Source organism: Theropithecus gelada, chromosome 5 (genome assembly GCF_003255815.1).
Source record: "Theropithecus gelada isolate Dixy chromosome 5, Tgel_1.0, whole genome shotgun sequence".
Lineage (NCBI taxonomy): Eukaryota > Metazoa > Chordata > Mammalia > Primates > Cercopithecidae > Theropithecus > Theropithecus gelada.
Window position 1 is genome coordinate 137,638,306 of NC_037672.1, and position 20,591 is coordinate 137,658,896.

At 38.7% G+C, this 20,591-nt stretch overlaps 1 protein-coding gene and 1 pseudogene across 4 annotated transcripts in view; one reads left to right on the forward strand and one right to left on the reverse strand.

Annotated features, from left to right (window-relative positions):
• Nucleotides 1–20,591, forward strand: part of SCOC (short coiled-coil protein) — a 125,839-nt gene that overhangs the window by 93,588 nt on the left and 11,660 nt on the right. The window lies entirely within an intron of this gene.
• LOC112625175 lies at nucleotides 9,858–10,921 on the reverse strand (annotated as a pseudogene).

The following is a 20,591-nucleotide window of genomic DNA, read 5'->3' on the forward strand; positions in this document are numbered from 1 at the left end:
CTAAGTTATTTGAAAGTTGCCAATGCTCTACCACTCCTAGATACATTAGTGTGTATTTCTTACAAACAAAGACTTTCTCCTTTGTAACCACAATACAACCAATACCATCAGGAAAATGGCATCCCTACATCACTCTCACCCAATCTTCAAAGCCCACTGAAGCTTCACCAGTTGTCTTGATAATATCCTTTACAAAAAGTATCAGTTTAAAATCATATGTTGCATGTAGCTGTCACGTCACTTTCATCTCCTTCAATCTGGAACACTTCCTCCATCTTTACTTGACTTTCATAACTTTGAAAGATTATAGAGCAGTCATTGTGTAAAATGGTTCTCAGTTTGTGTTTTCTGATGTTTCCTCATGATCAATAAGTTTGGTGAGAATATAACAGAATGATACTGTGTTCTTCTCATTGCATACTGTCAGGTGGTATATAATTTCTATTTTCCCTTTACCAGTGAGGTTTACTTTGAGCTCTTGATTACGGGTGGTGTCTGACTCATTTTTCCTTCAGTAATTAGCAAGTATTTTAGAGGGAGATATTTTGAGACTATATAAATATTTCATTTCACATCAAACTATTTATTTATATCAGAATAGATTTACGTTTTCTCAATTTATTAAGTGAGTTATAATCCTTAGTATATCCTTAGAAAAGGAAAAAAGGAAGAGATACATAGTACCTTAATATCTTTTATTTATTTATTTATTTAGAGACAGGGTCTCGCTCTGTTGCCCAAGCTGGAGTACAGTGGTGCAATCTCAGCTCACTGCAACTTCCCCCTCCCAGGTTCAAGCAATTTTCCTGCCTCAGCCTCTGGAGTAGCTGGGACTACAAAAGCCCGCCTCCACACCTGGCTAATTTTTGTTTTTTGTTTTTTGTTTTTTTTTTAGTAGAGACAGGATTTCACCATGTTGGCCAGGCCGGTGTCAAACTCCTGACCTCAAGTGGTCCGCCTGCTTCAGCCTCCAAAAGTTCTGGGATTATGGGTGTGAGCCACCACACCCAGCCTTAAAATCTTCTATATATGGAAATCAGGTGTACAGAGATTCTATTCCTACTGCCTTGAATTATTCAAATTTACACTTATATTCACTTCATTTCTTCTCCAGTAAATTTGTCTTCAAATTTTTCGCCAGTAGAGATAGGGAAGGGCAATCAACGAGGAAAAGTGGAATATTCCTTTATCCATTCACCGATTACATACCCAGCTGTCAGTTCAGTGCATCTGATTTGACTCTCAGGCTGGCACCTCCTGCAGTGAATGTCACTGGATGAAAGTGGGTGTAGACAATGCATGTTCCTATTGCCATGTGGCTGGGCTCCTGAAGTTGTTAATGTTAATTTCCCTAAGGAGATAAGGTGTTTATAAACCAAACATTGATATTTTCACGTGGATCTCAAAGCCGGGACTCAAATTAGGATTATGACCTTAAATTCTACATATCAGATATGCCACTTTGACAAAATGGTGACACCGATCAGAGCTGCCTTTGCCATCTCACTATACTACTTTTCCTAATCCATCGTAGTTGGTATTATTTTCATCATCCTAATAAAGAATGACGAATAGTAGCATCTTTAATTTGTTATACCCCACAACTTCTCTTTTTCTCCCCTTTTCCTCATTCCCTCAACAAACGTTTTATCCACTGTGTCCTTTGTTGTAATCTTGCCTCTGATCCTCCCTTGAGTGCTCTCTATGGCATGTGTCTTCTTTCCATTGCTGTGTTCTGTCTTCCCTCCCTTCCTTTCTCTCTCTCTCACCTATGCACTCCTACTCCCTTTGGTTTCTCTCTCTGGTCTCAGAGGGGCCTGACCTTTGAACTCTGCTCCTCTGTCCTTCCCCTGATTCACACTCCCTATTGTATTGATGGCCTACAGGTTTGGAGATAAAGCAACACCTCACTAATCTGAGTTGAATGCTTTTTAAAAAAGTTTTAACTTTATTATTTTAAGTAAAAGGAAAAAGAAGTCTTTGGCTCAGATAACTTTGAGTTTACGCACTTGTAATTTGCATTACCAGATAGTTACAATCATTGCTGCTAAATCCATTACCTGTTCACATACAAACATTGCTGCTAAGGCAAATATTTCCCTTGTTTATTACCCATTTATGGAGTATTTTTCTTAGGAACACTGAGTAATGACTAAGTTTCCAAGCTCTAGAGTTGAAGTCCCTGCAATCAAACCCTGGTTCAGGTTTGGTGTGGTAACATTGTGCAAACATTCTCTAAACTTCAGTTTCCAGTTGACAACGCTACTGCACGGCTGAGTTAGCCTATAGTGCCTCCCAGCCTTCTCAGCCTGGGTTCTGAGAGGGAACTAAGCCTTCCAAAGGTGTTCATTGTATGCAATGAATTAAATTATTTCCTTGCATCTAGAAAGGTACTGGTTATAAAACACCCTTGGGAGAATTCAGAAAGTGGTCACTCACATCCTTTTCTGTGTTCTGTGGTTCATTTGGGGAAACCTGGTTGAAAAACGCTAGGATTCTGAAATAGAAAATTCCCTTTGGAAAACTTCATAAAATTTACTTAGCCTTCTTAAAATAGAATCACCATTCCATTTTAATCACCATTCTATTAAATGGAATCACCATTTCAAGAAAGAGGAAGAACTTACATTTCTGTCACCTAGAATACCTATTCATTTGGACCAAGAACTCTGATTTATGAAAGTTGAACAGATTAACTGCAATTCCGCCAGTATTTAATATGTGTATGTTATTTTGCATTTTCATCCAGTGTTTGTTACTGAATGAGAGAAATGTCTTTAAGAAACTATTTGTTCTGTATGTTGTTGCTGTGTAACAATTTACCCCACAAGTTAGTGTTGTAGAGTGACACCATTTTATTTTCCTCACTATTTTGTGACTCAGTGATTCGGGAAGGACTTAACTGAGCAGTTCTCCCTTAGGGGTCTCTCCTGCAGCTGCAGTCAGATGTAGGTGGGGGCTGCGGTCATCTGAAGTTAGACAGGCTGTGTAACCAAGGTGGCTCACTCACACAGCCACGGTGGAAGCTGGCTGCTGGCTGGGAGCTGAGCTGGAGCTGTCATTTCAAGCACCTACATATGGTCTCTCCAGTACAGTGGTTTGGGGGGAATTGTATTTCTCCTTGGTGGCTAGTTTTCCCTAGAGCAAGTGTTCTAAGACCGACAAGGAAGGTTGTGTGTCCTTTTTATGACTGATCCTTAGAAGTCACACAGTGTCACTTCCATTACACTCTCTGGGTGGAAGCAGTCCCAAGCCTGTTCAGCTTCAAGGGGAAGGAATGTAGGAGAGGATGTCTATGAGGGCATGTCAAGGATTTGTGACCACTTAAAAAATCACCACAGCTGGTCCTCTGGACACAGATTATTTACATTCTTCCAAACGCAAAATACATTTACTCTCTCAAGACGCCACAGAAGTCTCATCCAATGTGACGTGAGACTCAGGCTGGAGACATGGGATCTAGATGCCCATGCAGATATGGGTGAGGCTCCTCAGGGATGGTCCTTCAGAAGCTTTGTACTCTCTCTGAAGACCTGTGAATTAAAGGCTCCTCACACACCCAGGATACAATAGTGAGGGATAGGACAGCGTCCATACTTTTCCTCCGCATGGAACTCTAAACAAGATCCCATTTTCTCTTTAGTTGCTTGGCTCCTACTACCTGGCAGGCAGTGTGCTAGAGTCAGAAGACTTTTTGTCGCCCCACTGTGGTGAGGCTTCAGGCAAGCCACTTGACTCCTCTGGATCTCATTTTCCACATGTAATGAAATAAGACTGATAGATCCCTTGAGAACTCTTTCAGCTCAAAAGTTCTGTGATTCTGTGAAATGCTAAAATTGTACTACTTGGATATGAACAGACACAAATCATTGTGCATAATTAAGAACATTCCACAAGTAGAGAATGTTACTAAAGGATAAAATTAAAGTATGAATTAATAAAGAAGTAAATTTTGTGGGAAATAGAAGCAGATTTTGAACCAATTTTGCCACTAGAGGTCACCAGTATACCATCTCAAAGGCTTTTATCACTAACAGTTCCCTGTGTAGAACCCCTAAGTGGCATTCACGGTGTCTTTTTGTTTACTTGGAATATCTCCTGACAGTTGTCAGAAATGTATGTTATGATGAGGTGACGTCAGTGTCCCTCTAGGTGATGTTCCAGGTGTGCCTAATGTTCTGTAAGCGTGAAGAGCCACTACCGGAACAGTAAGGAACTAGGATTTTCTGCTTTCTCACTGGGATGCGACGAGGGGCAGGGAAATAACTTGATAGGAAGTAATATGAGCTCTGAGGCGAAAAGGCACTGTGGAAATCCAGTGTCATCCTCAAATGCGGCACAGACATGTCAGCTTTTTTATGACACAGAGAAAGTACGGACTGGGAGCAGAGCACTCGTTTATTCAGCCAATGTCTGTGGACCTGCCTTCAGGCGCTATGCTTGGCAGGGGCTACATTGATGCAGAAGATGCAGTTGCTACCCTCAAGGAATTTAAGAAATGAAATACAGGAGGTTTCTATTCAGATTCAATATTTTAATAAAAAATGTTTTTATTAATGGCCATTGACTTCTACTGATGCTTCTTGAATCTCCAGCTCAAGTGGTTCTCTTCCTTTTTGAACTTTAGATATCCAACCAACATCTTCTGTGACATTCTGTAATATTTCCCTTAAGATACTGTATAAAGAAGGAGGAAGATAAATCGGAATTTGACACAGAACTAAAGATTATTCCATTTAGAGGTTTTTGGGAGAAGCAGGTTGGGATGGCCCCTGAGTTTCACTACATATTTTTGCTGGTATGCCAAGAGTACTGACACCCTGCCAGGCAACTTCTCTCAGATTTTCTTATTTTATCTTGTTGACAGACCTGTAGGATAAGCACTGTAATCACCATTTCTGCCAATGATCTCTTGCAGCATGGCAGTGGGTTTTGTTGTTGTTGTTGTTGTTGTTGTCGTTTTGCAAAGTGATGCTAAGAGTTACATGTTGGGCCTTTTACATCAAATCTAGAACTGACCGTCACATGAAAATGTTAAAATGCTGAGTTCAGTTGCGGCCAATGGTGCTTGTTAGGAAAAACTCTATTAAAATGTATTTTAGGCCAGCACAGTGGCTCACACTTGTGACCTCAACATTTTGTAAGGCCAAAGTGGGAGGATCGCTTAAGCCCAGGAGTTTGAGACCAGCCTGGGCAATATAGTGAGACCTCATCTCTACAAGAAATAAGATTAGCCGGGCATGGTTCTGTGCCTGTAGTCCCAACTACTTGAGAGGCTGAGGCAAGAGAATCGCTTGAGCCCAGGAGGTTGAGGCTGCAGTGAGCCATGATTGTGCCGCTGCACTCCAGCCTGGGTGACAAAGCGAGATCCTGTCTCTAAATAAATAAATAAAATAGTGTATTTTAACATAAAATTCTTTGGGTGGGAGAAACAATGCTCCAAGTGAAATTAATACCTTGAAACATAAAGAGTCATGGAAATCTCCTGTGAAGAAACTTCTGTGAGTGACAAGAATGGATTCAGAATATCTCTGAGGACTATATATATTTTCCCCCAAAATGAAAGCTACAGGATACTTTCTTATAATGTGCTTCATGTAGTACAAAAAGAAAATCTGCAAACTCCAGAGCTCACAATTCTATAATAAAGAATGAGTTGCAAGGAATTTTGGGATCTTTCCATAACTTGAGGAGCTATTTCTTCTAAGGCTGAAGGGGACTTGAACTTGATTTAAACTAGTTGTCATCAGCCTTTAGAGCAGACACTGAGATTGATTCTGAGCAGGACACAGCCACAGCCCATATCCCTTAGTAGCAAGGCTTTCTTTAGCTTTCTGCCTTCACTGGAGAAGGAAAAAGAGAGCCTGGCCGTATCTTTGCTTTACACTGGGCAAGATTTGCTTCACTGCGATGAGTGTTACTAACTATACTGGCAATTATTAATTTTAAGCAATTGTTTTAAAACAAACTAAAGGCAGGCTGAAGATAGGCTTGTTTCTTCTTCTCCTTCTCCTTCTTCTTTTTGTGACAGAGGCTCGCTCTGTTGTCCAGGCTGGAGTGCAGTAGTGTGATCTTGGCTCACTGCAACCTCCACCTCCTGGGTTCAAGCGATTCTCTTGCCTTAGCCTCCCAAGTAGCTGGGACTACAGGCCGAGCCACCACGCCTGGCCTAATTTTTGTATTTTTAGTAGAGACAGGGTTTCACTATATTGGCCAAGTTGGTCTGGAACTCCTGACCTCAAGTGATCTGCTCACCTCAGCCACCCAAAGTGCTGGGATTACAGGCATGAGCCACTGTGCCTGGCTGTTACTTCTTATCGTTGTAGAGTTTGGTCAAATAGTGGAAAAGAAAGGTTAGGGAGAGAGCTACAAAAATACTACCCGACTTATTTTAAAAATATTTCTGTTAATGGTCACCGACTTCTACTGATGCTTCTTTAATCTCCAGCTTGTGTGGATGCTTCCTTTTTAAACTTTAGATATCCAACCAACACTTTCTGAGACATTTTGTAGTATTTCCCTTAAGATACTGTATAAGGAAGGAGGAAGAAAAACAGGAGTTTGACACAGAACTAAAGATCATTCAACTTAGAGGTTTCTGGGAGAAGCACACTGGGATGGGCCCTGAGTGTCATTGCATATTCTTGCTGGTATACCAAGAATATAGGCCCCAACCAGGCTTTACTCAGGTATGTTTGCAGAGAGCAACTTTAAGTGATGAGGTAATGCCTCTCTGGTTAAAGAACAAGCTTGCTTACCCTTGCCATAAAAGCCAAAGATTCCCCAAACTCAATGTTCCTTTCCTATATCATAACCCACTGCATGTGCAGGCATCTACAGGGGCCTTCTGCCTCATCCCTGTGGGACTTGGGAGACATAGGTAGCAGCAAAAATCAGCATGAAGCTCATGATGAGCTGGGAGGAAAAGAGTCCTTGAACTCTGACCCAGACACCTCATGTCTTCCACCAGCATTCATGAAACAGGCAATCGTTAGCTTGCAAGTGCAGTTGACCTTTGAACAACATGGGTTTGAACTGCATGACTCCACTTGCATGCATTTTTTTCAGTAAATATAATGGAAAAATTTTTGGAGATTGTGACAATTTGGAAAAATTCACAAACTTCGTAGCTTAGAAATATATTAAAAGATTAGGTATGTCACAAATGCATAAACATATGTAGATACTAGTCTGTGTTATTATTTATTACCATAAAATAGCACAAATTATAAAAAGTTAAAATTTATCAAAACTTATGCACATGCTTACAGACCACACATGGCACCATTTGCCGTTGAGAGAAATGTAAACAAATGTACAGATGCTGTATTAAATCATAAGTGCATAAAATTAACTATAGTACCTACTGTACTATAGTAATAATTTCACAGTCACTTCCTGTTGCTATCGCTGTGAGCTTAAGTGCTGTGAGTATCCACTTAAAATGCCATGGGACGCTAATCATCTCTGTGTGAGCAGTTCATCTCTCTGGTAAATTGCCTATTGCAGTAAAAAGTAATCTTCTTTGGTTCTCTAGTGTTTTTCATTGTGTTTAGTGCAATACTGTAAACCTTGAATAACACCATGGCACCCATACAAAGTGCCACTATGAATGCTGGAAGTGCTCCCAAGAAGCAGAGAAAATTCATGATATTACAAGGAAAAGTTGAATTGCTTGATATGTATTGTAGATTGAAGTCTGCAGCTGTGGTTGCCCATCATTTCAAGATAAATGAATTCAGCTTAAGAAAGAATGATTGTAAAAAAAGAAAAGGAAATTCATGAAGCTATCGCTGCAGCTACACCGGCAAGCATGAAAAACTTACACTTTTTGCAAAATACCTTTTTGTCTAGTATTGCAAATGCAGTTTTTCTGTGGGAATGCAGGATTCCTATAAGAAATGCATACCTATAAACTTGATGTGGTTTGAGGAAAAGCAAAGTCATTATATGACAACTTAGAGCAAAAGGAAGGCAAAGGATATAAACCTGAAGAATTTAATGCCGGCAAAGGATGGTTTAATAATTTTAGGAAGAGGTTTGGCTTTAAAAATGTCAGGATAATGAAAGAAGAACCTTCTGCCAACCAAGAGAGAGCAGACAAGTTCCCAGATGCCATTAAGAAAATCATTGAGGAGACAGAATATCTGCCTGAACAGATTTCTAATGCAGATCAAAGTGCCCTGTTCTGGAAAAAAGAATCCACGAAGGACATTTCTTAGTAAGGAAGACAAGATAGCACCAGGATTTAAGGCAGGAGGGGACAGGCTACCTCTACTGTTTTGTGCAAATGCAGGGGGGGTTATGATCAGGACAGCCCTTATCTATAAAGCTGCTCATCCCTGAGCCTTGAAGGGAAAAGAAGAACATCAGCTGCCAGTCTTATAGTTGTACAACAAGAAGGCCCAGACAATGAGAACCCTTTTTCTGGATTGGATACATCAGTGCTTTGTCCCTGAAGTCAGGAATTACCTTGCCCATAGGGACTACCTTTAAATTTTTTTCTGATATTGGACAGTGCCTCTGGCCACCCAGAACCCCATGAATTCAACACTGAAGCTGTCAATGTGGTCTACTTGCCCCCCAAAACAATGTCTTTAATTCAGTTTCTAGATCCTTGGCTCCTAAGAATCTTTAAGCCTTATTACACAAGGTACTCAATGGAAATGATTGTCAATGCCATGGAAGAGAACTCTGATAGAGTATCATGACAGTCTGGAATGATAACACCATTGAAGATGTCATCGTTGTTATAAAAAGAAAGGTGTGGAGGTCATCAAGATTGAAATACTAAATTCATGCTGGAGAAAACTATCCAGATATTGTGCATGACTTCACAGGATTTACCACAGAGCCAGTCAAAGAAATCATGAACGATATTATGGCTATGGCAAAAAAAAAAAAAGTGAAAAGTGAAGGGTTTCAAGATCTGGATCTTGCAGAAATGTAACGGTTAATATACACTACACCAGAGGAATTAACAGAAGAAGATGTGGTGGAGATTGGTGCTTCCAAACCATTGCCACTTGATGAGAAAGAAGACATAGAAAAGGCAGTGCCAGAAAACAAATTGACGTTAGACAATCTGGCAGAGGGGTTCCAATTATTCAAGACTGCTTTTGACTTCTTGGACAAAAAGAATGACATGGACCCTTCTATGATGCAGGCACTGAAACTTCTTTGACACAGGCACTGAAACTAAACCAGTGAAAGAAAGGTGTTACCATATAGAAACATTCTAAGAGAAATGAAAAGAAGCAAAAAGTCAGACAGAAATTACAATGTATCTCCATAAAGTTTCACGAGTGTCCTGACTCTCCTTCCTCCCTTTCCCTCCTCCATTTCTTCTGTCTCTGTTGCCCCTGTGTCAGGAAGACCAACCCCTTCTCTTCCTGCTTTTCCTCAACCTGTTCAATGTGAAGATGAAGAAGATGAAGATTTTTATGATGACCCAGTTCCACGTAATGAAAAGTAAATATATTTTCTCTTCCTTATTACTTTCTTAACAACATTTTCTTTTCTCTAGCTTACTTTATTGTAAGAATACAATACACATACAAAATATGTGTTAACTGACTGTTTATGTTATTGGTAATGCTTCCAGTCAACATAGGTTATTAGCAATTACACTTTGGGGAAGTCAAAAGTTATACATGAATTTTCCATTGCACAGGGTATTGGCACCTCCTAAGCCCCACATCATTCAAGGGTCAGCTGTAGGATAACATCCCAGACCTTGACAAAAGCTGACAGAGGAACTCTATCAAGTTGATTATTTTTATCATAAATGGTTACCAGGGAAACAAAACTATAAGGATCATGTTTGTATAATGCAATTTTTAAAATCCATAAGCAGTCTAGCATTTTAGAGCCTTGCTTATAACTCGGGTGCCTCCTTTTCTTTCTTTCTTTTTTTTTTTTTTTCCAAATAGAACTTTTATTACTTTTCTAATCGCCTCTTTCTTGCCAAACGCTTTTGGAGCAGGTGCTTTCTGGGCTGGAGCTTTCTGACCCTTCTGAGCTTTTGGAGGCAGCGCTGCCTTCTGGCCTGTGGCTTTCTTAGCAGGAAACTTCTGAGCTGGAGCCTTCTTGCCCGCGGCAGTTATCTTTTTGCTAGAACTTTAGCAGCAGCTGCAGCAGCAGTAGCACCCTTCACAGCAGGTGCTTTTTTGGGAGAAGATTTCGGAGAGTTGCCTTTTGAAGCTTCTTAACTTCATTCTTGATTATTCTGTTCCTCATTGCCTTTACAACTTTAAAATGATCAAAATCTGTCATCTTGGCTTTCCTTTCTCTGGCTTCAATCTTCTTGGCCCCATCGTGTGACTGTCCATTTTGTATTGATGTTTCCTTTCTGCCAGGCTTGTCGGACATACTTCTGGTGGGCACTGTGTGGAAACCTGAGGTTGAAATCAGTGAGCTGCATGCACTTGAGAGGCATGGTCTGGCTGGGCGCGGTGGCTCACGCCTGTAATCCCAGCACTTTGGGAGGCTGAGGAGGGCAGATCATGAGGTCAGGAGATTGAGACCATCCTGGCTAACACCATGAAACCCTGACTCTACGAAAAATACCAAAAAAAGAAAAAATAATAATAATTAGCTGGGCATGGTGGTGGGTGCCTGTTAGTCCCAGCTACTTGGGAGGCTGAGGCTGGAGAATGGCGTGAACCCAGGAGGCAGAGCTTGCAGTGAGCCGAGATTGCGCCACTGCCCTCCAGCCTGGGAGACAGAGCCAGACTCTGTCTCAAAAAAAAAAAAAAAAAAAAAAGAAAGGCATGGTCTGTCTCCTCACTTGAGTGCAAGGTGCATCAATCAAAGCCCTGTTCTGATCAATAACATCTACAGTTGCGACCAATTTTCCCGCACGAGGTCCAGAGGAGATGTAGTGCACATGACCAACCTCCACGAAGTGCCTGAACACCATGTTGGTGGCGTTTGGCAAGAAGGAAGAAGGCCAGGTGCATTCTTTTATAAAATATTAGTTATCGACCAGGCATGGTGGCTCACGCATGTAATCTCAGCACTTTGGGAGGCCCAGGTGGGTGGATCACTTGAGGTCAGGAGTTCGAGACCAGCCTGACCAACATAGTGAAACCTCATCTCTACTAAAAATACAAAAATTACCTGGTTGTTGTGGCAGGCACCTGTAATCCCAGCTGCTCGGGAGGCTGAGGAGGAGAATCACTTGAACCCGGGAGGTGCAGGTTGCAGTGAGCCAAGATCGCACCACTGCACTCCAGCCTGGGTGACAGAGCAAGACCCTGCACACGAGCCTGGGTGACAGAGTAAGACCCTTTCTCATAAATAAATAAATAAATAAATAAAAGTATTAGTTATCACTGTAACCCTGATTTCTATGCTCTTCAGAGAATTACTTTATGCTTGTTAAAAACAGAATCTCCTTTATCATTCTAGACACATATGATTAATCCTGATTTTAAAGCCAGATTTTTTTTTTTTTTTTTTTGAGATGGAGTCTTGCTGTGTCACCCAGGCTGGAGTGCAGTGGCATGATCTCGGCTAATTGCAGCCTCCACCTACTGGGTTCAAGCAGTTCTCCTGCCTCAGCCTCCCAAGTAACTGGGACTACAGGTGCGCACTGCCATGCCTTGCAAATTTTTGTATTTTTAGTAGAGACGGGGTTTCACCATGTTGGCCAGTATGGTCTTGATCTCCTGACCTCATGATCCACCCACCTCGGCCTCCCAAAGATTACAGGCATAAGCCACCGTGCCCAGCCTAAAGCCAGATTATTTTTATAAAATTTTAGTGAACATGTACCCAGCTGACATGACTGAAAATATAGATTCATGTTTAGAGAATCACAGAATCACAAAATCACAAATGCTGGAATGAGGTGGCTCAATGACAACTCACTCAGGAAATATGCTTTGAGAACCTGTGACAGGCAGAGTGCCAAAAGCTGGATGGTCAGACACAATCTTACCAGCAAAGATTGACTCTTAAATCTGGGGAACCATTCACTCTAACTCACTGGTAGTGTTGTTTGATAAAGTTCTTAATGTTATTTTACACCATGTTAAGAAGCTAAATGAACTCTCTTCCAAGCCCTCACTTGAGGAAACAGGGGTGGACAGGAAAGTGACTAACTCCCCGCAGTCTGATGGTTAATTTCAAATATTTGAATGCTGCATAATATCTAGCTCACGACAGACACAAAACTAAACTTTTAAATGAGTAAAGAATGGAATGGCCGGGCGCGGTGGCTCAAGCCTGTAATCCCAGCACTTTGGGAGGCCGAGGCGGGCGGATCACGAGGTCAGGAGATCGAGACCATCCTGGCTAACATGGTGAAACCCCGTCTCTACTAAAAATACAAAAAACTAGCCGGGCGTGGTGGCGGGCGCCTGTAGTCCCAGCTACTCGGAGGCTGAGGCAGGAGAATGGCCTGAACCTGGGAGGCGGAGCTTGCAGTGAGCCGAGATCGCGCCACTGCACTCCAGCCTGGGTGACACAGCGCGAGACTCCGTCTCAAAAAAAAAAAAAAAAAAAAAAAAAAAAAAGAATGGAATGAATTGAATCTAGGCTGAGCCAGAGCAAGAACCCAGGTTTCTTCTTCTTCAAACCAATGTTTGTCACATTGTTGGTAAACATTTCTGAACCAGTCATTTGCATACCAACATCATGATTTTTGCCACATTAAATTAACCATTTAATTAAAATCAGTTTTGAACCTAGCTTTATTCTAAGCAACATGTTAACAACTGTGAATTGAGAATTAGTTGTATTATTCATATTATAATAAAATAAATATGTAACTATTTTTAAAAATTCATCTTGTACAACCAGAGGTATAAATACCAATTCTGGGGGAAATGCTAATTGAAAATATTATCTAGAGAAAAATAAGGACTGTAAACCAAAAAGTATCTGAGATAGGTCTCAATCAATTTAGAAGTTGATTTTGCCAAGGTTAAGGACACACGTGGAAGAAAAGAACACAGAATCAGAGAAACAGGCTGTGGTCTGTTCCTTTATCCAAGGATGACTTTGAGAGCTTCAGTATTTAAAGGGGAAAAGTGGGCTGGAGAGGGAAGAGCGAGGGTATAGTAATCTACATGTCACCGGAGAAAAGGCGCAGGTAGGGGAATGGTGAATGACATATTCATCTTGTGCGCAGCAAATCGGCACTTTACATGAGATAGGGTGAACATAGAGTAGCTACCTATAGAGATATTTAACCTTTTATATGTAGCTATCTGCTTAAGAACAGAAGGAAAGGCAGCTTCTTGCATGACTCAGCTTTCAGCTTATTTTTTTTCCTTCTGGCAGAGTGAATTGGAGTCTTGAGTTTTTATTCTCCTTTCACAGCACCGAAACTGCACAGAATCATTCCTAACTATTTCTGTTTTTATGTTAAAGTCCAAAGGTTGATTCCATAAGGACCTTGAAATCCTTTGCAATTCTTGCTTGAGAAACTCTAAAAGTACATGGGTAATTTCTTACATTTCCTCTACCTATTGAACAAATAAATGAAAATGACTGATCAAATTTGTTTACTCTTGGTTATTATCAGAAATTGTAATCTTGAGAAAAGTATACATGAACACCTTAATTTACCAAATAGCTATATACTGTTGAGTATAGCTATTTATACTATACTGTATAATATATACTGTTGAGTATACTGTTGAGTATAGTATACTAGTCTGTAGTATACAGTTACATCTAGTTTTGAAATCAAGTTTTAACAAATAGGTTATATTCTTTACTCACCAAATTCAGAACAGCATTCTCCAATGAATTCAATAACCTTTCAAGTGAAAAAAATGAGTAAAAAAGAAAATGTGAGTTCTTATTTAGGAATGAAATGAAACATGTTTTGCAAATTAATGAGCTTAAAGCATCAGAGAACACACCTGGTTATACTTGAAAGTTATAAAAAATGCTTCCATTTAGCATATTTCACCTGAAAATATCCACAGTATGTTTAGAACCCTCTAATTACTTAAGACAAAATAGCAGCTTGTATGTGCACAATGAGAGTGTGCCAGACTGGAACATCAAAAAGATCTTGGAAGTTCTCTGTTTCATTATTTATCATTTCTTCCCCCACATAATACATTGCCTTGTACAGTTTTCAATTAGGACTTCCCCCATTCTCTATGAAAAAATTTTAATTTTGTGCCTTTGTTTAGATGAACTATATTATCAATATTCACATAGTTCAGGTCACATGAATGTTCACCTTATAATTAAATATTTCTATGCAATTTCAGTGGTTTCTATTTCTACTTATAGCCTTTCCGTATTCAGAAGAGGGATTTTTTTTTTTTTTTGAAACGGAGTTTCGCTTTTGTTGCCCGGGCTGGAGTGCAATGTCGCCATCTCGGCTCGCTGCAACCTCCGCCTCCTGGATTCAAGCAATTCTCCTGCCTCAGCGTCCCAAATCTGAAAGCTGAAAATAAGCTGAAAGCTGAGTCATGCAAGAGCTGCCTTTCCTTCTGTTCCTAAGCAGATAGCTACAGACAAAAGGTTAAATATCTCCATAGGTAACTACTCCATGTTCACCCTATCTTATGTAAAGTGCCGATTTGCTGAGCGCAAGATGAATACATAATTCACGGTTCCCCTACCTGAGCCTTTTCTGTAATCCCTTCCAAGGTATTACAGGCATGCACCACCACTTCCGGCTAATTTTGTATTTTTTAGTAGAGATGGGGCTCCACCATGTTGGTCAGGCTGGTCTTGAACTCCTGACCTCAGGTGATCCGCCCACCAAAGTGCTGGGATTAAAGGCGTGAGCAACCACGCCCCACCCAGAAGAGGGAATTTTTTTATGGCCAAGTAATTTTTAAAACCATTTTTATTGAAAAATATAATACAAATGTAGAACCTGTATAAAATAAACATGTAGTTTAATAAAATAAATATGTAGTTTAATGAATGTTTATTTCATGATCAGTTTGTCAAAATTTCAACTTTTTTTTTATACCCACTTACATGTACTATTCTTTTAGGCATCTTTTGGTCATTTCAAGGTGGGTTTTTTCCCCCTAATCATTTAAGGTACATCTTAATGATCAGCAACACTGTTTTATCAAATTTGAACATCTTGTGAAAGATATATTACTCTCTAATAGTTATCTTTTTGTATGTTATCTTTTTTAGATAGAGTTTCTAAAGACTTATTTTAAAGTTTAAATTAGCAAACATAATTTGGTTCTGGAATTTGAAAAAGGTAAACACTCTAAAATAACTATATCCTATCTTATGGCAATCATTTTTTTGCATTTTAAAAATAGTTTTATCATCCAAAGGTGCATCCAAAATAAACCATAGGTTTTTCTGTCTATTTTTAAAATATATAGTTGTGAACCAAAAGTATCTGAGACAGGTCTCAATCAATTTAGAAAGTTTATTTCACCAAGGTTAAGGATGTGCCCATAACACAGCCTTAGGAGGTCCTGATAATATGTTCCCAAGGTGATCGGGGTACAGCTTGCTTTTTTACTTTTGAGGGAGACATAATACATCAGTCAATACACATTAGATGTACATTGGTTCCATCTGGAAAGGCAGGACAATGCAAAGTGGGGACTGCCAGCTTATAGGTAGATTTAAAAATTTTCTGATTGGCTATTGGTTGAAAGAGTTAAGTTATTAACTAAAGACCTGGAATCAATAGAAAGGAATGTATGGGCTAAAATGATAAACGATTATGAAGACCAAAGTTTTATCATGCAGATAAGCCTCTAGGTAGCAGGTGCAGAGAGAATAGATTGTAAATGTTTCCTTTTTTTTTTTTTTTTGAAACGGAGTCTTGCTCTGTTGCCCAGGCTGGTCTTGGTTCACTGCAAGCTCCGCCTCCCAGGTTCACGCCATTCTCCTGCCTCAGCCTCCTGAGTAGCTGGGATTAAAGGCGCTAGCCACCACGCTCAGCTATTTTTTTGTATTTTTAGTAGAGACGGAGTTTCACCGTGTTAGCCAGGATGGTCTCGATCTCCTGACCTTGTGATCCGCTCGCCTCAGCCTCCCAAAGTGCTGGGATTACAGGCTTGAGCCACCATGCCCGGCCAATTGTAAATGTTTCTTATCAGACTTCAGGTCTCTGTTGATGTTAATGCTGGTCGACTTTTCCTGAATTCTAAAAGGGAGAAGGGTATAATGAGGCATGTCTGAACCCCTTCATATCATGGCCTGAACTAGCTTTTCAGGTTAACTTTGGAATGCCCTTGGTTGAGGGATCCATTCAGATATCTGGGGGGGTGCTTATAATTTTATTTTTGGTTTACATATTTTAAATGTCTTTAATCTACAAGTTTCCTTTCCACTTCTTTTCCTCCAGTGCAATTTATTTTTTCATTTAAAAAAAAACTTTTGTGGTACATACTAGGTGTATATATTTATAGGGAAGTGCAATTTATTTGGTAAATAAAAGGGTTTTGTTTGTTTTTAAAATCTGTGTCCTGTAGTGTTTTGCATAGCTGGAATTTTTTTTTTTTTTTTTTTTGAGATGGAGTCTCACTCTGTCACCAGGCTGGAGTACAGTGGCATGATCTTGGCTCACTGCACCCTCCATCTCCTGGATTCAAGTGATTCTCTTGCCTCAACCTCCCAAGTAGCTGGGATTACAGATGCCCACCATCACACCCAGCTAATTTTTGTATTTTTAGTAGAGATGGGTTTTTGCCATGTTGGCCAGGCTGGTAACCTGACCTGAGGTGATCCCCCCACCTCGGCCTCTCAAAGTGGTGAGATTAGAGGCGTGAGCCACCGCACCCAGCCTCATAGCTGGATTTTGATAATTTTATGCAGGTGGTAGATTTGACATATTTATCAGTTCTCTGTATTTCCTGTTAAATTGATAATTTATGGGCTTGATCAAGTCAGGCTTCAATTTTTTTAAATCAGACTTTCACAGGTGATGGTATATTCATTTTCCATTAGAAAGTAAATGATATCTGTCTCTCTTTGTGATGTTAGTAACATTGATGCTCAGAGTCTAGATAACTGTTTCTAGTAATCATTTTAACTATACCCCTCCCCCTAGGGCCTTTTAATACATTTTCTTAATGAAACTTTTTCCCTATGAGATTGTCTTTTGCCATACTTGGAAAATGTTTATTTCTTCAAACGTTTTTCAGTACAATACTATTTTTCCTTTCTTTCTGGGACTCTGATGACTCAAGTGTTAGATCTTTTTTGGCCCTCAGATTCCTGAGGTTTTGTTCATGTTTTATTTCAATAATTTTTCTCTCTGTTGTTCAGATTGGATAATTTCTACTGAAATTATCAAATTCACTAAATCCTCTTTCATCTCCATCCTGCCACTGATTCTTTGCAGACAGTTTTAAATTTCATTAAAATTTAAAAATGTAATTAAATAATTATATTATTTTTCAGTTTAAAAATTTCCATTTGGTTTTTATTTATATCTTCTATTTATGTTAGTCATACTTTCAATTATCATTTCTATCTTGGGATTTTTCATGATTGCTTACACAGGTATTTTTGTAATAGCTGCTTAAAATCATTTGCAGATAATTTTAACATTTGTGTTATCTCACTGTTGGTATTTGTTGTTACTCTCACGGGAATTGAGATTTGCATGGTTTTTCATAAGCAGAATAATTGTGAATTAGATCCTGAATATTCTGACTATTATGTTATAAGTCCCTGGGTCCTGTTTAAATCCTATGGAGAATGTTGATATTTTTAATTTAGTAGAAACATGAGTTGGTTAGGTTGAGGCTCCAAGTTCCAACCCACCTTCTTTGGGTGGTGGTTCTAAAGTAATTTCAATTTGGAGTCTTTGCAGTTATTTATTTTTATTTAATTCTAGCAATCCTAGTAACAGTTCAGTAAAGCAGGTATTATGATACTCATTTTACAAATAAAAAGATAGGTTTGAATTCAGACTATATTCACTAGCTTTATGATATTGGACAAGACTGTCTTTGATCCTTTATTTCCTACCTGTAAAATGGAATTGATAATACATAGCTGACTGGATGGTTTGAGGACTAAGTATAAAACAACACATGTAGCATACCTAGGGCATTGTAGACTCTGAAAAAATCATGGCTAGTTCTTGACGGTTATGCTGAGTGTTAACTTGATTGGATTGAAGAATGCAAAGCACTGATCCTGGGTGTGTCTGTGAGGGTGTTGCCAAAGGAGATTAACATTTGAGTCAGTGGGCTGGGAAAGGCAGATCCACTCTTAATCTTGGTGGGCACCATCTAATCAGCTGCCAGTGTGGCCAGGATATAAAGCAGGCAGAAAAACGTGAAAAGGCTAGATTGGCTTAGCCTCCCAGCCTACATCTTTCTCCCATGTTGGATGCTTCCTGTCCTCGAACATTGGACTCCAAGTTCTTCAGTTTTTGGGACTTGGACTGGCTTCCTTTCACCTCAGCTTGCAGACAGCCTATTGTGGGACTTGTGATTGTGTGAGTTAATACTACTTAATAAATTCCCCTTTACACACACATATATATAAAATATATATATATGACTAATAGGATATATATATTCTACAAATATATATATCCTATTAGTTCTGTCTCTCTAGAGAACCCTAATACACTAGTCTTCTCATTTTTAAAAAATGATCAATTTTATTGAGGAAAAATTACTATCAAATGCATACATTTTAAGTTATGGAAGATGACTTTTGACATTCACTAACACTGTGTAATCACCACACCAATCAGTCAAGATATTATAGGACATTTCCATTGCCCCAAACAGTCCCATCATGCTTTTTTGAGTCAGCCCTCCTCTCAGCTTCCACCCCAGGCAATCACTGATCTGATTTCTGTCACAACTGATAAGGTTTATCTGCTCCAGAACTTTACATTAAGAAAACAATAAAGTCTGTACTTTTTGTATCTGGTTATTTTCATTCAACATAAATATTTTAGATTCACTTATTACCAACAAGTTTGTTCTTATGTATATCTCAGAAATTTATTCCTTTCTAATTGCTGGCTAGTATTTCTGTATTTTTGGAATGTTTTCCTATTATTGATTGAAATAGCTCTTAGATATTCTGAATTCAAGTCATTTGTTAACGTATTGTGACTATTGTTTTTCTCAAGCCTGTGAATTATCTTTTCATTTTCATTATGATGTCTTATAGAGAGCAGAAAACCTCAACTTTTATGAAGTTCAATTATTTAAATTTTTTTTATATTGTTTTTTGTGACCCATCTCAAAAAATTTGGCCAACACCAAGGGGATGAAGGTTTTCTTCTCTGTCTTCTTCCAGAAGATTTATAATTTTGGCTTTTATGTTTTCGACTCTGGTCCATTTTGAATTAACATTTCTGTGTATGCTGTGAGGTAGAGCTTGATATTCATTTTTCCTGCATATTGATATCAACTTGTTCCAGCAACACTTGTTGAAAATAATAATCTATCTATTCCCATGGAATTACCTCGGTACCACTGTGAAAAGCTAAATTATCAAATTTATTGCCGTAAGATTTTTCATAATATTCCTTTTAATGGCTTCAGTATCTATAATATGTCCCTGCTTTTATTCTTGATATTGGTTATTTGTGGTGCCCCTCTCCTTTTTTTTTTCCTGGATAAGTCTGCCTACTGTTTTAACATTTATTATTCCTTTAAAAGAACCGCCTTTTTGTTTTACTATTTTCTCTATTGTTTTATGATTTTCAATAGGATTGATTTTTTGCTCTATATTATTTTCTCCCATGTGCTTGCTTTGAGTTTAATTTATTTTTCTTTTCCTAATATCTTAAAATGAATGCTTAGATTCTGGATTTCGAACCTTTTTTTCTCATATAAGCATTTAATGGTAAAAAAAAAAAAAAAAATTCCCTCTAAGCACTACTTTAGCTGCATCCCACAACTTTTGATATGTTTACATTTTAGTTTAAAATTACTTTCTAATTTTTTTGTGTGTGACTTCCCCTGTGACCCATGGTTTGTTTAGAAGTACATAGTTAGATTTCTAACTATTTGGGGATTTACAAATATCTTTCTGTTACTGATTTCTAGCTTAATTCCTTTCTGGGTAGAGACAATAATTTTTATTATTTCAATTATTTTAAATTTGCTGAGATTTGTTTGATGATACACAGTGGAGTCTATTAAAGAAAGTGTGTTCTTCAGTTATTGGGTGGAATGTTCTACAAACGTCCATTAGGTCAAGTTGGCTGATAGGATTGTTCAGGTCTTCTATATCAATAGTTCAGAAATTTGCCAGCCTTTTTTCAAAATCAGCTTCTTAGCTTTCAAAAACACTAATGCCTGTATCTCACTCCTTAAGATTGTAATTTATTTTGAGGTGTGGTCTGTTCACTAGAATAATTAAAAGATTCCCAGGTGATTCTAATATACTGAAAAGTTTGGGACCTGAGTTCTGTATACTTAGATTTTCTGTATACTTGTTTTACAAATTGCAGAGCAGGAAGTAATGGACTGTTTGAATTCAATTAATTTTTGATTCATTGCTATTTTTTAGCACTGTGGTTAGGATTTTGCATCTTCTTGATGAATATGCCCCTTTATCTAATTGTTTTAATGTTATTTTACCTAATTATTAGTGAAGGTAAACATTTTTAAAAAAATCTTTCTGGCCATTGAGTTTTCCTCTTCTGT